Source organism: Bubalus kerabau, chromosome 17 (genome assembly GCF_029407905.1).
Source record: "Bubalus kerabau isolate K-KA32 ecotype Philippines breed swamp buffalo chromosome 17, PCC_UOA_SB_1v2, whole genome shotgun sequence".
Classification (NCBI taxonomy): Eukaryota; Metazoa; Chordata; class Mammalia; order Artiodactyla; family Bovidae; genus Bubalus; species Bubalus kerabau.
Genome location: NC_073640.1, coordinates 2,889,055 through 2,908,381, shown reverse-complemented (window position 1 = coordinate 2,908,381; position 19,327 = coordinate 2,889,055).

Genomic DNA, 19,327 nt, shown 5'->3' with positions numbered 1-19,327 from the left:
CCTTCCCCTGAGCTGGGGCGGACCTCGGGGACCCAAGTCACAGGGCAAGGCAAAACCATATGGACAGGTCTATGCTCTGTAGCAGACTTCTAGTGAACCTCATCTCTCAGGAACATTCTTGGCTCCTATAGAGACACTTCTGTGTGTGAAGCTGCGTACCTAACATAGGGGCACAGAGAGCCTGATTCTCTCAGTTCATTTTGACCCTGTCGTTCAGAAAACAGCTTGAGAATCCATAAAATGCTCTCCCTTACCGCTGAGAGAATTCTCACTGCTGTAGCCCTTGGCACTTTGTAGAAATCCGCAGCCAAACGCTTCTCCAAATAGGCCTGGGTCCTAGTTCGGAGGAACAGGCAATGGTGGAACTGAGGCCAGTAAGGCAACAGTCAGGTTTCACACACTCTGGCAGCCTGCTCCTCCAGGGACAGTAAGGCCTCTTTTTCTCTGCAGGAGATTCGCTTGCCTTACTTCCTGTGAACAGCGTTTCCCAGCCTCAGCGAAGCGGTTCCTGGAGATCTTTTCTCAGGGACAGTTTCCCCGGAGGTGTGGTGGACCTCGGGGACCCAACTCACAGGGGAAGGAAAAACCACATGGACAGGTCTATACTCTGTAGGAGAGGTTTAGTGAACCTAATCTCTCAGGAACATTCTTGGCTCCTATAGAGACAGCTCTGTGTGTGAAGCTACACTCCCAACATTGGGGAACAGGGATCTTGGCTCTCTCCGTGGGGTGCTGATGCTTTGTAGCAACGCACCTGCTTGAGAATCCGTCCTCTTAGGCTTCCCTCACCTTGACAGAGGTCTCATTGCTGTGTCCCCTGGCAGTTTGGAAAGAAGCAGACCCTTACCCTTTACCAAGTAGGCCCTGATCCTAGTTTGAAAGGAAAGGCAATAGCTGAGCTGAGGCCAGTAAGGCACCCGTCAACTCTGACATATTCCCGATGCCTGCTCCTTCATGGAAAATAGCGCTAGAATCGAGGAATGTCTTTGCAAGGCTGGCAAAGGGCAGTCAGGAACCTCGACCCTGCCTCTGGAATATCTATCTTCTGAGCAGATCTGGAGGTCTCCTTCTGGAGAAGCTAACCCATTCCTTGCAAATATAGGCTTCCAAACACAGGCTAGTTGGCTGCCTCTTCTTGCCCGAAGGAGGCTTGCTTTTCCTGCCTCCTATGATCCCTGGTTCCCAGCATGGGGGAAAAGCAGATCTTGGAGATCTTTGCTCAGGGGTTGTTTCCACGGAGCTGAGGTTATGCCCGGAGACCCACACATACAGAGGAAAGCAAAACTACATGAACAAGTCTTTGCTCTCTAAGAGAGCTCTAGTGAACCTCAGTCTTTGACGAACGTTCTTGGTTCCTACAGGGACAACTTATGGGGTCAGAGAGCCTGATTCCCTCTGTGAAGGTTTAACGCTGTCATTCAGAAAACAGCTTGAGAATCCATACAATTCTCTCCCTTATCTCTGAGAGAGTTCTCATTGCTGTAGCCCATGGCAGTTTTTTAGAAATCCGCACCCAAACCCTTCTCCTAGTAGGCCTGGGTCCTAGTTCAGAGGAACATGCAATGGCGGAGCTGAGGCCAGTAAGGCACCAGTCAGGTCTCACACACTCTTGCAGCCTGCTCCTCCAGGGGCAGTAAGGCCTCTTTTTCTCTGCAGGAGGCTCGCTTGCCTTGCCTTCTGTGAACTGCGTTTCCCAGTCTGGACGAAAAGCAGTTCCTGGAGGTGTTTTCTCAGGGGTTTCTTCCTCGGAGCTGGGGCGAACATCGGGAACCCAACTCACAGGGGAAGGCAAAACCATATGGACAGGTCTATGCTCTGTAGCAGAGCTCTAGTGAACCTCATCTCCCAGGAACATTCTGGGCTCCTATAGAAACACCTCTGTGTTTGAAGCTACACACCCAACATAGGGGCAAATGCAGCCTGATTCTCTCCGTGGGGTACAGATGCTTTGTGGCAAAGCACCTGTTTGAGAATCCATCCGCTTCCACTTCCCTCTCTTTGACAGAGGTCTCTTTGCTGTAGCCTTTGGCAGTTTGGAAAGAAGCAGACCCTTACCCTTCACCAAGTAGGCCCTTGTCCTAGTTTGAACGGAAAGGCGATAGCTGAGCTGAGGCCAGTAAGGCGCCAGTCAAGTCTGACATATTCCTGAAGCCTGCTCCTTCATGGAAAATAACGCTAGAATCTAGAAATGTCTTTGCAAGGCTGGTAAAGGACAGTCAGGAACCTCGACCCTGCCTCTGGAATTTCCATCTTCTGAGCAGATCTGGAGGTCTTCTTTTGGAGAAGCTAACCATTCCTTCCAAATAGAGGCTTCCAAACACAGGCTAGTTGGCTGCATCTACTTGCCCGAAGGAGGCTTGCTTGTTCCGCTTCCTGTGAACTCCGCTTCCCGCCTGGGGGAAAAGTGGTTCTTGGAGATCTTTTTTCAGGGGCTATTTCAACGGAGTTGGAGCCGAGCCCGGAGACCCACACGCACAGAGGAAGGCAAAACCACATGGACAAGTCTTTGCTCTGTAGGAGAACTCTAGTTAACCTCAGTATGTGAGGAAAGTCTTGGATTCCACGGGGATACCTCTGTGTGTGGAGCTGCGTACCCAACAAGGGGGCACACAGGGCCTGATTCTCTCTTTGCAGCTTTGAAGCTGTCATTCAAACAACAGCTTAAGAATCCATACAATGCTCTCCCTTACCTCTGAGAGACTTCTCATTGCTGTAACCCTTGGCAGTTTTTACAAATCCGCACCCAAACCCTTCTCCAAGTAGGCCTGGGTCCTGGTTTGGATGGCCATGCAGTGGCGGAGCTGAGGTCAGTAAGGCACCAGTCAGGTGTCACACACTCTGGCAGCGTGCTCCTCCAGGGACAGTAAGGCCTATTTTTCCCTGTGGGAGGCTCGCTTGCCTGGCCTCCTGTGAACTGCGTTTCCCAGCCTGGGCAAACAGCGGTTCCTGGAGATCTTTTCTCAGGGGCTCTATCCCCAGAGCTGGGGTGGACCTCGGGGACCCATCTCACAGGGGAAGGAAAAACCACATGGACAGGTCTATGCTCTGTAGGAGACGTTAGTGTGTCTCATCTCTTAGGAACATTCTTGGCTCGTACAGAGACACCTCTGTGTGTAAAGCTACACACCGAACATAGGGGCACAGGGAGCCTGATTCTCTCCATGGGGTGCTGATGCTTTGTGGCAAAGCACCTGTTTGAGAATCCATCCGCTTACGCTTCCCTCGCCTTGACAGAGGTCTCATTGCTGTGTCTCTTGGCAGTTTGGAAAGAAGCAGACCCTTACCCTTCACCAAGTAGGCCCTGATCCTAGTTTGAAAGGAAAGGCAATAGCTGAGCTGAGGCCAGTGAGGCACCCGTCAACTGTGACATATTCCCGATGCCTGCTCCTTCATGGAAAATATTGCTAGAATCTAGGAATGTCTTTGCAAGGCTGGCAAAGGGCAGTCAGGAACCTCGACCCTGCCTCTGGAATATCTATCTTCTGAGCAGATCTGGAGGTCTCCTTCTGGAGAAGCTAACCCATTCCTTGCAAATAGAGGCTTCCAAACACAGGCCGGTTGGCTGCCTCTTCTTGCCTGAAGGAGGCTTGCTTTTCCTGCCTCCTATGATCCCTGGTTTCCAGCATGGGGGAAAAGCAGATCTTGGAGATCTTTGCTCAGGGGTTGTTTCCACGGAGCTGGGGTTATGCCCAGAGACCCACACATACAGGGGAAGGCAAAACCACATGAACAAGTCTTTGCTCTCTAAGAGAGCTCTAGTGAACCTCAGTCTTTGACGAACGTTCTTGGCTCCTATGCGGACACCTCTGTGTGTGAAACTGCGTACCCAACATGGCGGCAGAGAGCCTGATTCTCTCTGTGCAGGTTTAATGCTGTCGTTCAGAAAACAGCTTGAGAATCCATACAATTCTCGCCCTTACCTCTGAGAGAGTTCTCATTGCAGTAGCCCTTGGCAGTTTGTAGAAATCTGCAGCTAAACCCTTCTCCAAGTAGGCCTGAGTCCCAGTTCGGAGGAACAAGCAATGGCGGAGCTAAGACCATTATGGCACCAGTCAGTTTTCACACACTCTGGCAGCCTGCTCCTCCAGGGACAGTAAGGCTTCTTTTTCTCTGCAGGAGGCTCACTTGCCTTACTTCCTGTGAACAGCTTTTCCCAGCCTGGGCGAAAAGCGGTTCCTGGAGATCTTTTCTCAGAGGCTGTTTTCTCGGAGCTGGGGCGGACCTCGGGGACCCAACTCACAGGGGAAGGCGAAACCACATGTACAGGTGAGCACTCTGTAGGAGAGCTCTTGTGAGCCTCATCTCTCAGGAACATTCTTGGCTCCTGTAGAGACACCACTGTGTGTGAATCTACACACCCCACATAGGGGCAAAGGGAGCCTGATTCTCTCCGTGGGGTGCTGATGCTTGGTGGCAAAGAACCTTCCTGATAATCCATCCGCTTATGCTTCCCTCGCATTTACGGAGGTCTCATTGCTGTAGCCCTCGGCAGTTTGGAAAGAAGAAGACCCTTACCCTTCATAAAGTAGGCCTTTGTCCTACTTTGAATGGAAAGGCAATAGCTGAGCTGAGGCCAATAAGGCACCAGTCAAGTCTGACATATTCCCAAAGCCTGCTTCTTCAGGAAGATAACTGTAGAATCTAGGAATGTCTTTGCAAGGTTGGCAAAGGGCAGTCAGGACCCTGCACACTGCCTCTGGAATTACCGACTTCTGAACAGATCTGGAGGTCTCCCTTAGGGGAAGCTAACCCATTCTTCCAAGTAGAGGCTTCAAAACGCAGGCCGCTTGGCTGCCTCTTGCTCTCTGAAGGAGGCCTGCTTTTCCCGCCTCCTATGAACCCCACATCCCAGCCTCTGGGAAAAGCGGATCTTGAAGATCTTTTCTCAGGGGTTGTTTCCACGGAGCTGGGGCCGAGCCTGGAGCCCCAAACGCACAGGGGAAGAAAAACCACATGGACAAGTCTTTGCTCTCTAGGAGAGCTCTAGTGAACCTCACTCTGTCAGGAACGTTCTTGTTTCCTATGGAGACACCCCTGTCTGTGAAGCTGTGTACCGAACATGGAGACACAGAGTCTGATTCTCTCTGTGCAGCTTTGAAGCTGTCGTTCAAACAACAGCTTGAAAATCCATACAATGCTCTTCCTTACCCGTGACACAGTTCTCATTGCTATACCCCTTGGCAGTATTTAGAAATCCATACCCAAACCCTTCTCCTAGTAGGCCTGGGTCCTAGTTCGGAGGAACATGCAATGGCGGAGCTGAGGCCAGTAAGGCACCAGTCAGGTCTCACACACTCTGGCAGCCTGATCGTCCAGGGACACTAAGACCTGTTGTGCCTTGCAGGAGGCTCGCTTGCGTTACCTCCTGTGAACTGCGTTTGCCAGCCTGGGGGAATAGTGGTCCCTGGAGATCTTTTCTCAGGGGCTCCTTCCCCTGAGCTGGGGCGGACCTCGGGGACCCAAGTCACAGGGCAAGGCAAAACCATATGGACAGGTCTATGCTCTGTAGCAGACTTCTAGTGAACCTCATCTCTCAGGAACATTCTTGGCTCCTATAGAGACACTTCTGTGTGTGAAGCTGCGTACCTAACATAGGGGCACAGAGAGCCTGATTCTCTCAGTTCATTTTGACCCTGTCGTTCAGAAAACAGCTTGAGAATCCATAAAATGCTCTCCCTTACCGCTGAGAGAATTCTCACTGCTGTAGCCCTTGGCACTTTGTAGAAATCCGCAGCCAAACGCTTCTCCAAATAGGCCTGGGTCCTAGTTCGGAGGAACAGGCAATGGTGGAACTGAGGCCAGTAAGGCAACAGTCAGGTTTCACACACTCTGGCAGCCTGCTCCTCCAGGGACAGTAAGGCCTCTTTTTCTCTGCAGGAGATTCGCTTGCCTTACTTCCTGTGAACAGCGTTTCCCAGCCTCAGCGAAGCGGTTCCTGGAGATCTTTTCTCAGGGACAGTTTCCCCGGAGGTGTGGTGGACCTCGGGGACCCAACTCACAGGGGAAGGAAAAACCACATGGACAGGTCTATACTCTGTAGGAGAGGTTTAGTGAACCTAATCTCTCAGGAACATTCTTGGCTCCTATAGAGACAGCTCTGTGTGTGAAGCTACACTCCCAACATTGGGGAACAGGGATCTTGGTTCTCTCCGTGGGGTGCTGATGCTTTGTAGCAAAGCACCTGCTTGAGAATCCGTCCTCTTAGGCTTCCCTCACCTTGACAGAGGTCTCATTGCTGTGTCCCCTGGCAGTTTGGAAAGAAGCAGACCCTTACCCTTTACCAAGTAGGCCCTGATCCTAGTTTGAAAGGAAAGGCAATAGCTGAGCTGAGGCCAGTAAGGCACCCGTCAACTCTGACATATTCCCGATGCCTGCTCCTTCATGGAAAATAGCGCTAGAATCGAGGAATGTCTTTGCAAGGCTGGCAAAGGGCAGTCAGGAACCTCGACCCTGCCTCTGGAATATCTATCTTCTGAGCAGATCTGGAGGTCTCCTTCTGGAGAAGCTAACCCATTCCTTGCAAATATAGGCTTCCAAACACAGGCTAGTTGGCTGCCTCTTCTTGCCCGAAGGAGGCTTGCTTTTCCTGCCTCCTATGATCCCTGGTTCCCAGCATGGGGGAAAAGCAGATCTTGGAGATCTTTGCTCAGGGGTTGTTTCCACGGAGCTGAGGTTATGCCCGGAGACCCACACATACAGAGGAAAGCAAAACTACATGAACAAGTCTTTGCTCTCTAAGAGAGCTCTAGTGAACCTCAGTCTTTGACGAACGTTCTTGGTTCCTACAGGGACAACTTATGGGGTCAGAGAGCCTGATTCCCTCTGTGAAGGTTTAACGCTGTCATTCAGAAAACAGCTTGAGAATCCATACAATTCTCTCCCTTATCTCTGAGAGAGTTCTCATTGCTGTAGCCCATGGCAGTTTTTTAGAAATCCGCACCCAAACCCTTCTCCTAGTAGGCCTGGGTCCTAGTTCAGAGGAACATGCAATGGCGGAGCTGAGGCCAGTAAGGCACCAGTCAGGTCTCACACACTCTTGCAGCCTGCTCCTCCAGGGGCAGTAAGGCCTCTTTTTCTCTGCAGGAGGCTCGCTTGCCTTGCCTTCTGTGAACTGCGTTTCCCAGTCTGGACGAAAAGCAGTTCCTGGAGGTGTTTTCTCAGGGGTTTCTTCCTCGGAGCTGGGGCGAACATCGGGAACCCAACTCACAGGGGAAGGCAAAACCATATGGACAGGTCTATGCTCTGTAGCAGAGCTCTAGTGAACCTCATCTCCCAGGAACATTCTGGGCTCCTATAGAAACACCTCTGTGTTTGAAGCTACACACCCAACATAGGGGCAAATGCAGCCTGATTCTCTCCGTGGGGTACAGATGCTTTGTGGCAAAGCACCTGTTTGAGAATCCATCCGCTTCCACTTCCCTCTCTTTGACAGAGGTCTCTTTGCTGTAGCCTTTGGCAGTTTGGAAAGAAGCAGACCCTTACCCTTCACCAAGTAGGCCCTTGTCCTAGTTTGAACGGAAAGGCGATAGCTGAGCTGAGGCCAGTAAGGCGCCAGTCAAGTCTGACATATTCCTGAAGCCTGCTCCTTCATGGAAAATAACGCTAGAATCTAGAAATGTCTTTGCAAGGCTGGTAAAGGACAGTCAGGAACCTCGACCCTGCCTCTGGAATTTCCATCTTCTGAGCAGATCTGGAGGTCTTCTTTTGGAGAAGCTAACCATTCCTTCCAAATAGAGGCTTCCAAACACAGGCTAGTTGGCTGCATCTACTTGCCCGAAGGAGGCTTGCTTGTTCCGCTTCCTGTGAACTCCGCTTCCCGCCTGGGGGAAAAGTGGTTCTTGGAGATCTTTTTTCAGGGGCTATTTCAACGGAGTTGGAGCCGAGCCCGGAGACCCACACGCACAGAGGAAGGCAAAACCACATGGACAAGTCTTTGCTCTGTAGGAGAACTCTAGTTAACCTCAGTATGTGAGGAAAGTCTTGGATTCCACGGGGATACCTCTGTGTGTGGAGCTGCGTACCCAACAAGGGGGCACACAGGGCCTGATTCTCTCTTTGCAGCTTTGAAGCTGTCATTCAAACAACAGCTTAAGAATCCATACAATGCTCTCCCTTACCTCTGAGAGACTTCTCATTGCTGTAACCCTTGGCAGTTTTTACAAATCCGCACCCAAACCCTTCTCCAAGTAGGCCTGGGTCCTGGTTTGGATGGCCATGCAGTGGCGGAGCTGAGGTCAGTAAGGCACCAGTCAGGTGTCACACACTCTGGCAGCGTGCTCCTCCAGGGACAGTAAGGCCTATTTTTCCCTGTGGGAGGCTCGCTTGCCTGGCCTCCTGTGAACTGCGTTTCCCAGCCTGGGCAAACAGCGGTTCCTGGAGATCTTTTCTCAGGGGCTCTATCCCCAGAGCTGGGGTGGACCTCGGGGACCCATCTCACAGGGGAAGGAAAAACCACATGGACAGGTCTATGCTCTGTAGGAGACGTTAGTGTGTCTCATCTCTTAGGAACATTCTTGGCTCGTACAGAGACACCTCTGTGTGTAAAGCTACACACCGAACATAGGGGCACAGGGAGCCTGATTCTCTCCATGGGGTGCTGATGCTTTGTGGCAAAGCACCTGTTTGAGAATCCATCCGCTTACGCTTCCCTCGCCTTGACAGAGGTCTCATTGCTGTGTCTCTTGGCAGTTTGGAAAGAAGCAGACCCTTACCCTTCACCAAGTAGGCCCTGATCCTAGTTTGAAAGGAAAGGCAATAGCTGAGCTGAGGCCAGTGAGGCACCCGTCAACTGTGACATATTCCCGATGCCTGCTCCTTCATGGAAAATATTGCTAGAATCTAGGAATGTCTTTGCAAGGCTGGCAAAGGGCAGTCAGGAACCTCGACCCTGCCTCTGGAATATCTATCTTCTGAGCAGATCTGGAGGTCTCCTTCTGGAGAAGCTAACCCATTCCTTGCAAATAGAGGCTTCCAAACACAGGCCGGTTGGCTGCCTCTTCTTGCCTGAAGGAGGCTTGCTTTTCCTGCCTCCTATGATCCCTGGTTTCCAGCATGGGGGAAAAGCAGATCTTGGAGATCTTTGCTCAGGGGTTGTTTCCACGGAGCTGGGGTTATGCCCAGAGACCCACACATACAGGGGAAGGCAAAACCACATGAACAAGTCTTTGCTCTCTAAGAGAGCTCTAGTGAACCTCAGTCTTTGACGAACGTTCTTGGCTCCTATGCGGACACCTCTGTGTGTGAAACTGCGTACCCAACATGGCGGCAGAGAGCCTGATTCTCTCTGTGCAGGTTTAATGCTGTCGTTCAGAAAACAGCTTGAGAATCCATACAATTCTCGCCCTTACCTCTGAGAGAGTTCTCATTGCAGTAGCCCTTGGCAGTTTGTAGAAATCTGCAGCTAAACCCTTCTCCAAGTAGGCCTGAGTCCCAGTTCGGAGGAACAAGCAATGGCGGAGCTAAGACCATTATGGCACCGGTCAGTTTTCACACACTCTGGCAGCCTGCTCCTCCAGGGACAGTAAGGCTTCTTTTTCTCTGCAGGAGGCTCACTTGCCTTACTTCCTGTGAACAGCTTTTCCCAGCCTGGGCGAAAAGCGGTTCCTGGAGATCTTTTCTCAGAGGCTGTTTTCTCGGAGCTGGGGCGGACCTCGGGGACCCAACTCACAGGGGAAGGCGAAACCACATGTACAGGTGAGCACTCTGTAGGAGAGCTCTTGTGAGCCTCATCTCTCAGGAACATTCTTGGCTCCTGTAGAGACACCACTGTGTGTGAATCTACACACCCCACATAGGGGCAAAGGGAGCCTGATTCTCTCCGTGGGGTGCTGATGCTTGGTGGCAAAGAACCTTCCTGATAATCCATCCGCTTATGCTTCCCTCGCATTTACGGAGGTCTCATTGCTGTAGCCCTCGGCAGTTTGGAAAGAAGAAGACCCTTACCCTTCATAAAGTAGGCCTTTGTCCTACTTTGAATGGAAAGGCAATAGCTGAGCTGAGGCCAATAAGGCACCAGTCAAGTCTGACATATTCCCAAAGCCTGCTTCTTCAGGAAGATAACTGTAGAATCCAGGAATGTCTTTGCAAGGTTGGCAAAGGGCAGTCAGGACCCTGCACACTGCCTCTGGAATTACCGACTTCTGAACAGATCTGGAGGTCTCCCTTAGGGGAAGCTAACCCATTCTTCCAAGTAGAGGCTTCAAAACGCAGGCCGCTTGGCTGCCTCTTGCTCTCTGAAGGAGGCCTGCTTTTCCCGCCTCCTATGAACCCCACATCCCAGCCTCTGGGAAAAGCGGATCTTGAAGATCTTTTCTCAGGGGTTGTTTCCACGGAGCTGGGGCCGAGCCTGGAGCCCCAAACGCACAGGGGAAGAAAAACCACATGGACAAGTCTTTGCTCTCTAGGAGAGCTCTAGTGAACCTCACTCTGTCAGGAACGTTCTTGTTTCCTATGGAGACACCCCTGTCTGTGAAGCTGTGTACCGAACATGGAGACACAGAGTCTGATTCTCTCTGTGCAGCTTTGAAGCTGTCGTTCAAACAACAGCTTGAAAATCCATACAATGCTCTTCCTTACCCGTGACACAGTTCTCATTGCTATACCCCTTGGCAGTATTTAGAAATCCATACCCAAACCCTTCTCCTAGTAGGCCTGGGTCCTAGTTCGGAGGAACATGCAATGGCGGAGCTGAGGCCAGTAAGGCACCAGTCAGGTCTCACACACTCTGGCAGCCTGATCGTCCAGGGACACTAAGACCTGTTGTGCCTTGCAGGAGGCTCGCTTGCGTTACCTCCTGTGAACTGCGTTTGCCAGCCTGGGGGAATAGTGGTCCCTGGAGATCTTTTCTCAGGGGCTCCTTCCCCTGAGCTGGGGCGGACCTCGGGGACCCAAGTCACAGGGCAAGGCAAAACCATATGGACAGGTCTATGCTCTGTAGCAGACTTCTAGTGAACCTCATCTCTCAGGAACATTCTTGGCTCCTATAGAGACACTTCTGTGTGTGAAGCTGCGTACCTAACATAGGGGCACAGAGAGCCTGATTCTCTCAGTTCATTTTGACCCTGTCGTTCAGAAAACAGCTTGAGAATCCATAAAATGCTCTCCCTTACCGCTGAGAGAATTCTCACTGCTGTAGCCCTTGGCACTTTGTAGAAATCCGCAGCCAAACGCTTCTCCAAATAGGCCTGGGTCCTAGTTCGGAGGAACAGGCAATGGTGGAACTGAGGCCAGTAAGGCAACAGTCAGGTTTCACACACTCTGGCAGCCTGCTCCTCCAGGGACAGTAAGGCCTCTTTTTCTCTGCAGGAGATTCGCTTGCCTTACTTCCTGTGAACAGCGTTTCCCAGCCTCAGCGAAGCGGTTCCTGGAGATCTTTTCTCAGGGACAGTTTCCCCGGAGGTGTGGTGGACCTCGGGGACCCAACTCACAGGGGAAGGAAAAACCACATGGACAGGTCTATACTCTGTAGGAGAGGTTTAGTGAACCTAATCTCTCAGGAACATTCTTGGCTCCTATAGAGACAGCTCTGTGTGTGAAGCTACACTCCCAACATTGGGGAACAGGGATCTTGGTTCTCTCCGTGGGGTGCTGATGCTTTGTAGCAAAGCACCTGCTTGAGAATCCGTCCTCTTAGGCTTCCCTCACCTTGACAGAGGTCTCATTGCTGTGTCCCCTGGCAGTTTGGAAAGAAGCAGACCCTTACCCTTTACCAAGTAGGCCCTGATCCTAGTTTGAAAGGAAAGGCAATAGCTGAGCTGAGGCCAGTAAGGCACCCGTCAACTCTGACATATTCCCGATGCCTGCTCCTTCATGGAAAATAGCGCTAGAATCGAGGAATGTCTTTGCAAGGCTGGCAAAGGGCAGTCAGGAACCTCGACCCTGCCTCTGGAATATCTATCTTCTGAGCAGATCTGGAGGTCTCCTTCTGGAGAAGCTAACCCATTCCTTGCAAATATAGGCTTCCAAACACAGGCTAGTTGGCTGCCTCTTCTTGCCCGAAGGAGGCTTGCTTTTCCTGCCTCCTATGATCCCTGGTTCCCAGCATGGGGGAAAAGCAGATCTTGGAGATCTTTGCTCAGGGGTTGTTTCCACGGAGCTGAGGTTATGCCCGGAGACCCACACATACAGAGGAAAGCAAAACTACATGAACAAGTCTTTGCTCTCTAAGAGAGCTCTAGTGAACCTCAGTCTTTGACGAACGTTCTTGGTTCCTACAGGGACAACTTATGGGGTCAGAGAGCCTGATTCCCTCTGTGAAGGTTTAACGCTGTCATTCAGAAAACAGCTTGAGAATCCATACAATTCTCTCCCTTATCTCTGAGAGAGTTCTCATTGCTGTAGCCCATGGCAGTTTTTTAGAAATCCGCACCCAAACCCTTCTCCTAGTAGGCCTGGGTCCTAGTTCAGAGGAACATGCAATGGCGGAGCTGAGGCCAGTAAGGCACCAGTCAGGTCTCACACACTCTTGCAGCCTGCTCCTCCAGGGGCAGTAAGGCCTCTTTTTCTCTGCAGGAGGCTCGCTTGCCTTGCCTTCTGTGAACTGCGTTTCCCAGTCTGGACGAAAAGCAGTTCCTGGAGGTGTTTTCTCAGGGGTTTCTTCCTCGGAGCTGGGGCGAACATCGGGAACCCAACTCACAGGGGAAGGCAAAACCATATGGACAGGTCTATGCTCTGTAGCAGAGCTCTAGTGAACCTCATCTCCCAGGAACATTCTGGGCTCCTATAGAAACACCTCTGTGTTTGAAGCTACACACCCAACATAGGGGCAAATGCAGCCTGATTCTCTCCGTGGGGTACAGATGCTTTGTGGCAAAGCACCTGTTTGAGAATCCATCCGCTTCCACTTCCCTCTCTTTGACAGAGGTCTCTTTGCTGTAGCCTTTGGCAGTTTGGAAAGAAGCAGACCCTTACCCTTCACCAAGTAGGCCCTTGTCCTAGTTTGAACGGAAAGGCGATAGCTGAGCTGAGGCCAGTAAGGCGCCAGTCAAGTCTGACATATTCCTGAAGCCTGCTCCTTCATGGAAAATAACGCTAGAATCTAGAAATGTCTTTGCAAGGCTGGTAAAGGACAGTCAGGAACCTCGACCCTGCCTCTGGAATTTCCATCTTCTGAGCAGATCTGGAGGTCTTCTTTTGGAGAAGCTAACCATTCCTTCCAAATAGAGGCTTCCAAACACAGGCTAGTTGGCTGCATCTACTTGCCCGAAGGAGGCTTGCTTGTTCCGCTTCCTGTGAACTCCGCTTCCCGCCTGGGGGAAAAGTGGTTCTTGGAGATCTTTTTTCAGGGGCTATTTCAACGGAGTTGGAGCCGAGCCCGGAGACCCACACGCACAGAGGAAGGCAAAACCACATGGACAAGTCTTTGCTCTGTAGGAGAACTCTAGTTAACCTCAGTATGTGAGGAAAGTCTTGGATTCCACGGGGATACCTCTGTGTGTGGAGCTGCGTACCCAACAAGGGGGCACACAGGGCCTGATTCTCTCTTTGCAGCTTTGAAGCTGTCATTCAAACAACAGCTTAAGAATCCATACAATGCTCTCCCTTACCTCTGAGAGACTTCTCATTGCTGTAACCCTTGGCAGTTTTTACAAATCCGCACCCAAACCCTTCTCCAAGTAGGCCTGGGTCCTGGTTTGGATGGCCATGCAGTGGCGGAGCTGAGGTCAGTAAGGCACCAGTCAGGTGTCACACACTCTGGCAGCGTGCTCCTCCAGGGACAGTAAGGCCTATTTTTCCCTGTGGGAGGCTCGCTTGCCTGGCCTCCTGTGAACTGCGTTTCCCAGCCTGGGCAAACAGCGGTTCCTGGAGATCTTTTCTCAGGGGCTCTATCCCCAGAGCTGGGGTGGACCTCGGGGACCCATCTCACAGGGGAAGGAAAAACCACATGGACAGGTCTATGCTCTGTAGGAGACGTTAGTGTGTCTCATCTCTTAGGAACATTCTTGGCTCGTACAGAGACACCTCTGTGTGTAAAGCTACACACCGAACATAGGGGCACAGGGAGCCTGATTCTCTCCATGGGGTGCTGATGCTTTGTGGCAAAGCACCTGTTTGAGAATCCATCCGCTTACGCTTCCCTCGCCTTGACAGAGGTCTCATTGCTGTGTCTCTTGGCAGTTGGGAAAGAAGCAGACCCTTACCCTTCACCAAGTAGGCCCTGATCCTAGTTTGAAAGGAAAGGCAATAGCTGAGCTGAGGCCAGTGAGGCACCCGTCAACTGTGACATATTCCCGATGCCTGCTCCTTCATGGAAAATATTGCTAGAATCTAGGAATGTCTTTGCAAGGCTGGCAAAGGGCAGTCAGGAACCTCGACCCTGCCTCTGGAATATCTATCTTCTGAGCAGATCTGGAGGTCTCCTTCTGGAGAAGCTAACCCATTCCTTGCAAATAGAGGCTTCCAAACACAGGCCGGTTGGCTGCCTCTTCTTGCCTGAAGGAGGCTTGCTTTTCCTGCCTCCTATGATCCCTGGTTTCCAGCATGGGGGAAAAGCAGATCTTGGAGATCTTTGCTCAGGGGTTGTTTCCACGGAGCTGGGGTTATGCCCAGAGACCCACACATACAGGGGAAGGCAAAACCACATGAACAAGTCTTTGCTCTCTAAGAGAGCTCTAGTGAACCTCAGTCTTTGACGAACGTTCTTGGCTCCTATGCGGACACCTCTGTGTGTGAAACTGCGTACCCAACATGGCGGCAGAGAGCCTGATTCTCTCTGTGCAGGTTTAATGCTGTCGTTCAGAAAACAGCTTGAGAATCCATACAATTCTCGCCCTTACCTCTGAGAGAGTTCTCATTGCAGTAGCCCTTGGCAGTTTGTAGAAATCTGCAGCTAAACCCTTCTCCAAGTAGGCCTGAGTCCCAGTTCGGAGGAACAAGCAATGGCGGAGCTAAGACCATTATGGCACCGGTCAGTTTTCACACACTCTGGCAGCCTGCTCCTCCAGGGACAGTAAGGCTTCTTTTTCTCTGCAGGAGGCTCACTTGCCTTACTTCCTGTGAACAGCTTTTCCCAGCCTGGGCGAAAAGCGGTTCCTGGAGATCTTTTCTCAGAGGCTGTTTTCTCGGAGCTGGGGCGGACCTCGGGGACCCAACTCACAGGGGAAGGCGAAACCACATGTACAGGTGAGCACTCTGTAGGAGAGCTCTTGTGAGCCTCATCTCTCAGGAACATTCTTGGCTCCTGTAGAGACACCACTGTGTGTGAATCTACACACCCCACATAGGGGCAAAGGGAGCCTGATTCTCTCCGTGGGGTGCTGATGCTTGGTGGCAAAGAACCTTCCTGATAATCCATCCGCTTATGCTTCCCTCGCATTTACGGAGGTCTCATTGCTGTAGCCCTCGGCAGTTTGGAAAGAAGAAGACCCTTACCCTTCATAAAGTAGGCCTTTGTCCTACTTTGAATGGAAAGGCAATAGCTGAGCTGAGGCCAATAAGGCACCAGTCAAGTCTGACATATTCCCAAAGCCTGCTTCTTCAGGAAGATAACTGTAGAATCTAGGAATGTCTTTGCAAGGTTGGCAAAGGGCAGTCAGGACCCTGCACACTGCCTCTGGAATTACCGACTTCTGAACAGATCTGGAGGTCTCCCTTAGGGGAAGCTAACCCATTCTTCCAAGTAGAGGCTTCAAAACGCAGGCCGCTTGGCTGCCTCTTGCTCTCTGAAGGAGGCCTGCTTTTCCCGCCTCCTATGAACCCCACATCCCAGCCTCTGGGAAAAGCGGATCTTGAAGATCTTTTCTCAGGGGTTGTTTCCACGGAGCTGGGGCCGAGCCTGGAGCCCCAAACGCACAGGGGAAGAAAAACCACATGGACAAGTCTTTGCTCTCTAGGAGAGCTCTAGTGAACCTCACTCTGTCAGGAACGTTCTTGTTTCCTATGGAGACACCCCTGTCTGTGAAGCTGTGTACCGAACATGGAGACACAGAGTCTGATTCTCTCTGTGCAGCTTTGAAGCTGTCGTTCAAACAACAGCTTGAAAATCCATACAATGCTCTTCCTTACCCGTGACACAGTTCTCATTGCTATACCCCTTGGCAGTATTTAGAAATCCATACCCAAACCCTTCTCCTAGTAGGCCTGGGTCCTAGTTCGGAGGAACATGCAATGGCGGAGCTGAGGCCAGTAAGGCACCAGTCAGGTCTCACACACTCTGGCAGCCTGATCGTCCAGGGACACTAAGACCTGTTGTGCCTTGCAGGAGGCTCGCTTGCGTTACCTCCTGTGAACTGCGTTTGCCAGCCTGGGGGAATAGTGGTCCCTGGAGATCTTTTCTCAGGGGCTCCTTCCCCTGAGCTGGGGCGGACCTCGGGGACCCAAGTCACAGGGCAAGGCAAAACCATATGGACAGGTCTATGCTCTGTAGCAGACTTCTAGTGAACCTCATCTCTCAGGAACATTCTTGGCTCCTATAGAGACACTTCTGTGTGTGAAGCTGCGTACCTAACATAGGGGCACAGAGAGCCTGATTCTCTCAGTTCATTTTGACCCTGTCGTTCAGAAAACAGCTTGAGAATCCATAAAATGCTCTCCCTTACCGCTGAGAGAATTCTCACTGCTGTAGCCCTTGGCACTTTGTAGAAATCCGCAGCCAAACGCTTCTCCAAATAGGCCTGGGTCCTAGTTCGGAGGAACAGGCAATGGTGGAACTGAGGCCAGTAAGGCAACAGTCAGGTTTCACACACTCTGGCAGCCTGCTCCTCCAGGGACAGTAAGGCCTCTTTTTCTCTGCAGGAGATTCGCTTGCCTTACTTCCTGTGAACAGCGTTTCCCAGCCTCAGCGAAGCGGTTCCTGGAGATCTTTTCTCAGGGACAGTTTCCCCGGAGGTGTGGTGGACCTCGGGGACCCAACTCACAGGGGAAGGAAAAACCACATGGACAGGTCTATACTCTGTAGGAGAGGTTTAGTGAACCTAATCTCTCAGGAACATTCTTGGCTCCTATAGAGACAGCTCTGTGTGTGAAGCTACACTCCCAACATTGGGGAACAGGGATCTTGGTTCTCTCCGTGGGGTGCTGATGCTTTGTAGCAAAGCACCTGCTTGAGAATCCGTCCTCTTAGGCTTCCCTCACCTTGACAGAGGTCTCATTGCTGTGTCCCCTGGCAGTTTGGAAAGAAGCAGACCCTTACCCTTTACCAAGTAGGCCCTGATCCTAGTTTGAAAGGAAAGGCAATAGCTGAGCTGAGGCCAGTAAGGCACCCGTCAACTCTGACATATTCCCGATGCCTGCTCCTTCATGGAAAATAGCGCTAGAATCGAGGAATGTCTTTGCAAGGCTGGCAAAGGGCAGTCAGGAACCTCGACCCTGCCTCTGGAATATCTATCTTCTGAGCAGATCTGGAGGTCTCCTTCTGGAGAAGCTAACCCATTCCTTGCAAATATAGGCTTCCAAACACAGGCTAGTTGGCTGCCTCTTCTTGCCCGAAGGAGGCTTGCTTTTCCTGCCTCCTATGATCCCTGGTTCCCAGCATGGGGGAAAAGCAGATCTTGGAGATCTTTGCTCAGGGGTTGTTTCCACGGAGCTGAGGTTATGCCCGGAGACCCACACATACAGAGGAAAGCAAAACTACATGAACAAGTCTTTGCTCTCTAAGAGAGCTCTAGTGAACCTCAGTCTTTGACGAACGTTCTTGGTTCCTACAGGGACAACTTATGGGGTCAGAGAGCCTGATTCCCTCTGTGAAGGTTTAACGCTGTCATTCAGAAAACAGCTTGAGAATCCATACAATTCTCTCCCTTATCTCTGAGAGAGTTCTCATTGCTGTAGCCCATGGCAGTTTTTTAGAAATCCGCACCCAAACCCTTCTCCTAGTAGGCCTGGGTCCTAGTTCAGAGGAACATGCAATGGCGGAGCTGAGGCCAGTAAGGCACCAGTCAGGTCTCACACACTCTTGCAGCCTGCTCCTCCAGGGGCAGTAAGGCCTCTTTTTCTCTGCAGGAGGCTCGCTTGCCTTGCCTTCTGTGAACTGCGTTTCCCAGTCTGGACGAAAAGCAGTTCCTGGAGGTGTTTTCTCAGGGGTTTCTTCCTCGGAGCTGGGGCGAACATCGGGAACCCAACTCACAGGGGAAGGCAAAACCATATGGACAGGTCTATGCTCTGTAGCAGAGCTCTAGTGAACCTCATCTCCCAGGAACATTCTGGGCTCCTATAGAAACACCTCTGTGTTTGAAGCTACACACCCAACATAGGGGCAAATGCAGCCTGATTCTCTCCGTGGGGTACAGATGCTTTGTGGCAAAGCACCTGTTTGAGAATCCATCCGCTTCCACTTCCCTCTCTTTGACAGAGGTCTCTTTGCTGTAGCCTTTGGCAGTTTGGAAAGAAGCAGACCCTTACCCTTCACCAAGTAGGCCCTTGTCCTAGTTTGAACGGAAAGGCGATAGCTGAGCTGAGGCCAGTAAGGCGCCAGTCAAGTCTGACATATTCCTGAAGCCTGCTCCTTCATGGAAAATAACGCTAGAATCTAGAAATGTCTTTGCAAGGCTGGTAAAGGACAGTCAGGAACCTCGACCCTGCCTCTGGAATTTCCATCTTCTGAGCAGATCTGGAGGTCTTCTTTTGGAGAAGCTAACCATTCCTTCCAAATAGAGGCTTCCAAACACAGGCTAGTTGGCTGCATCTACTTGCCCGAAGGAGGCTTGCTTGTTCCGCTTCCTGTGAACTCCGCTTCCCGCCTGGGGGAAAAGTGGTTCTTGGAGATCTTTTTTCAGGGGCTATTTCAACGGAGTTGGAGCCGAGCCCGGAGACCCACACGCACAGAGGAAGGCAAAACCACATGGACAAGTCTTTGCTCTGTAGGAGAACTCTAGTTAACCTCAGTATGTGAGGAAAGTCTTGGATTCCACGGGGATACCTCTGTGTGTGGAGCTGCGTACCCAACAAGGGGGCACACAGGGCCTGATTCTCTCTTTGCAGCTTTGAAGCTGTCATTCAAACAACAGCTTAAGAATCCATACAATGCTCTCCCTTACCTCTGAGAGACTTCTCATTGCTGTAACCCTTGGCAGTTTTTACAAATCCGCACCCAAACCCTTCTCCAAGTAGGCCTGGGTCCTGGTTTGGATGGCCATGCAGTGGCGGAGCTGAGGTCAGTAAGGCACCAGTCAGGTGTCACACACTCTGGCAGCGTGCTCCTCCAGGGACAGTAAGGCCTATTTTTCCCTGTGGGAGGCTCGCTTGCCTGGCCTCCTGTGAACTGCGTTTCCCAGCCTGGGCAAACAGCGGTTCCTGGAGATCTTTTCTCAGGGGCTCTATCCCCAGAGCTGGGGTGGACCTCGGGGACCCATCTCACAGGGGAAGGAAAAACCACATGGACAGGTCTATGCTC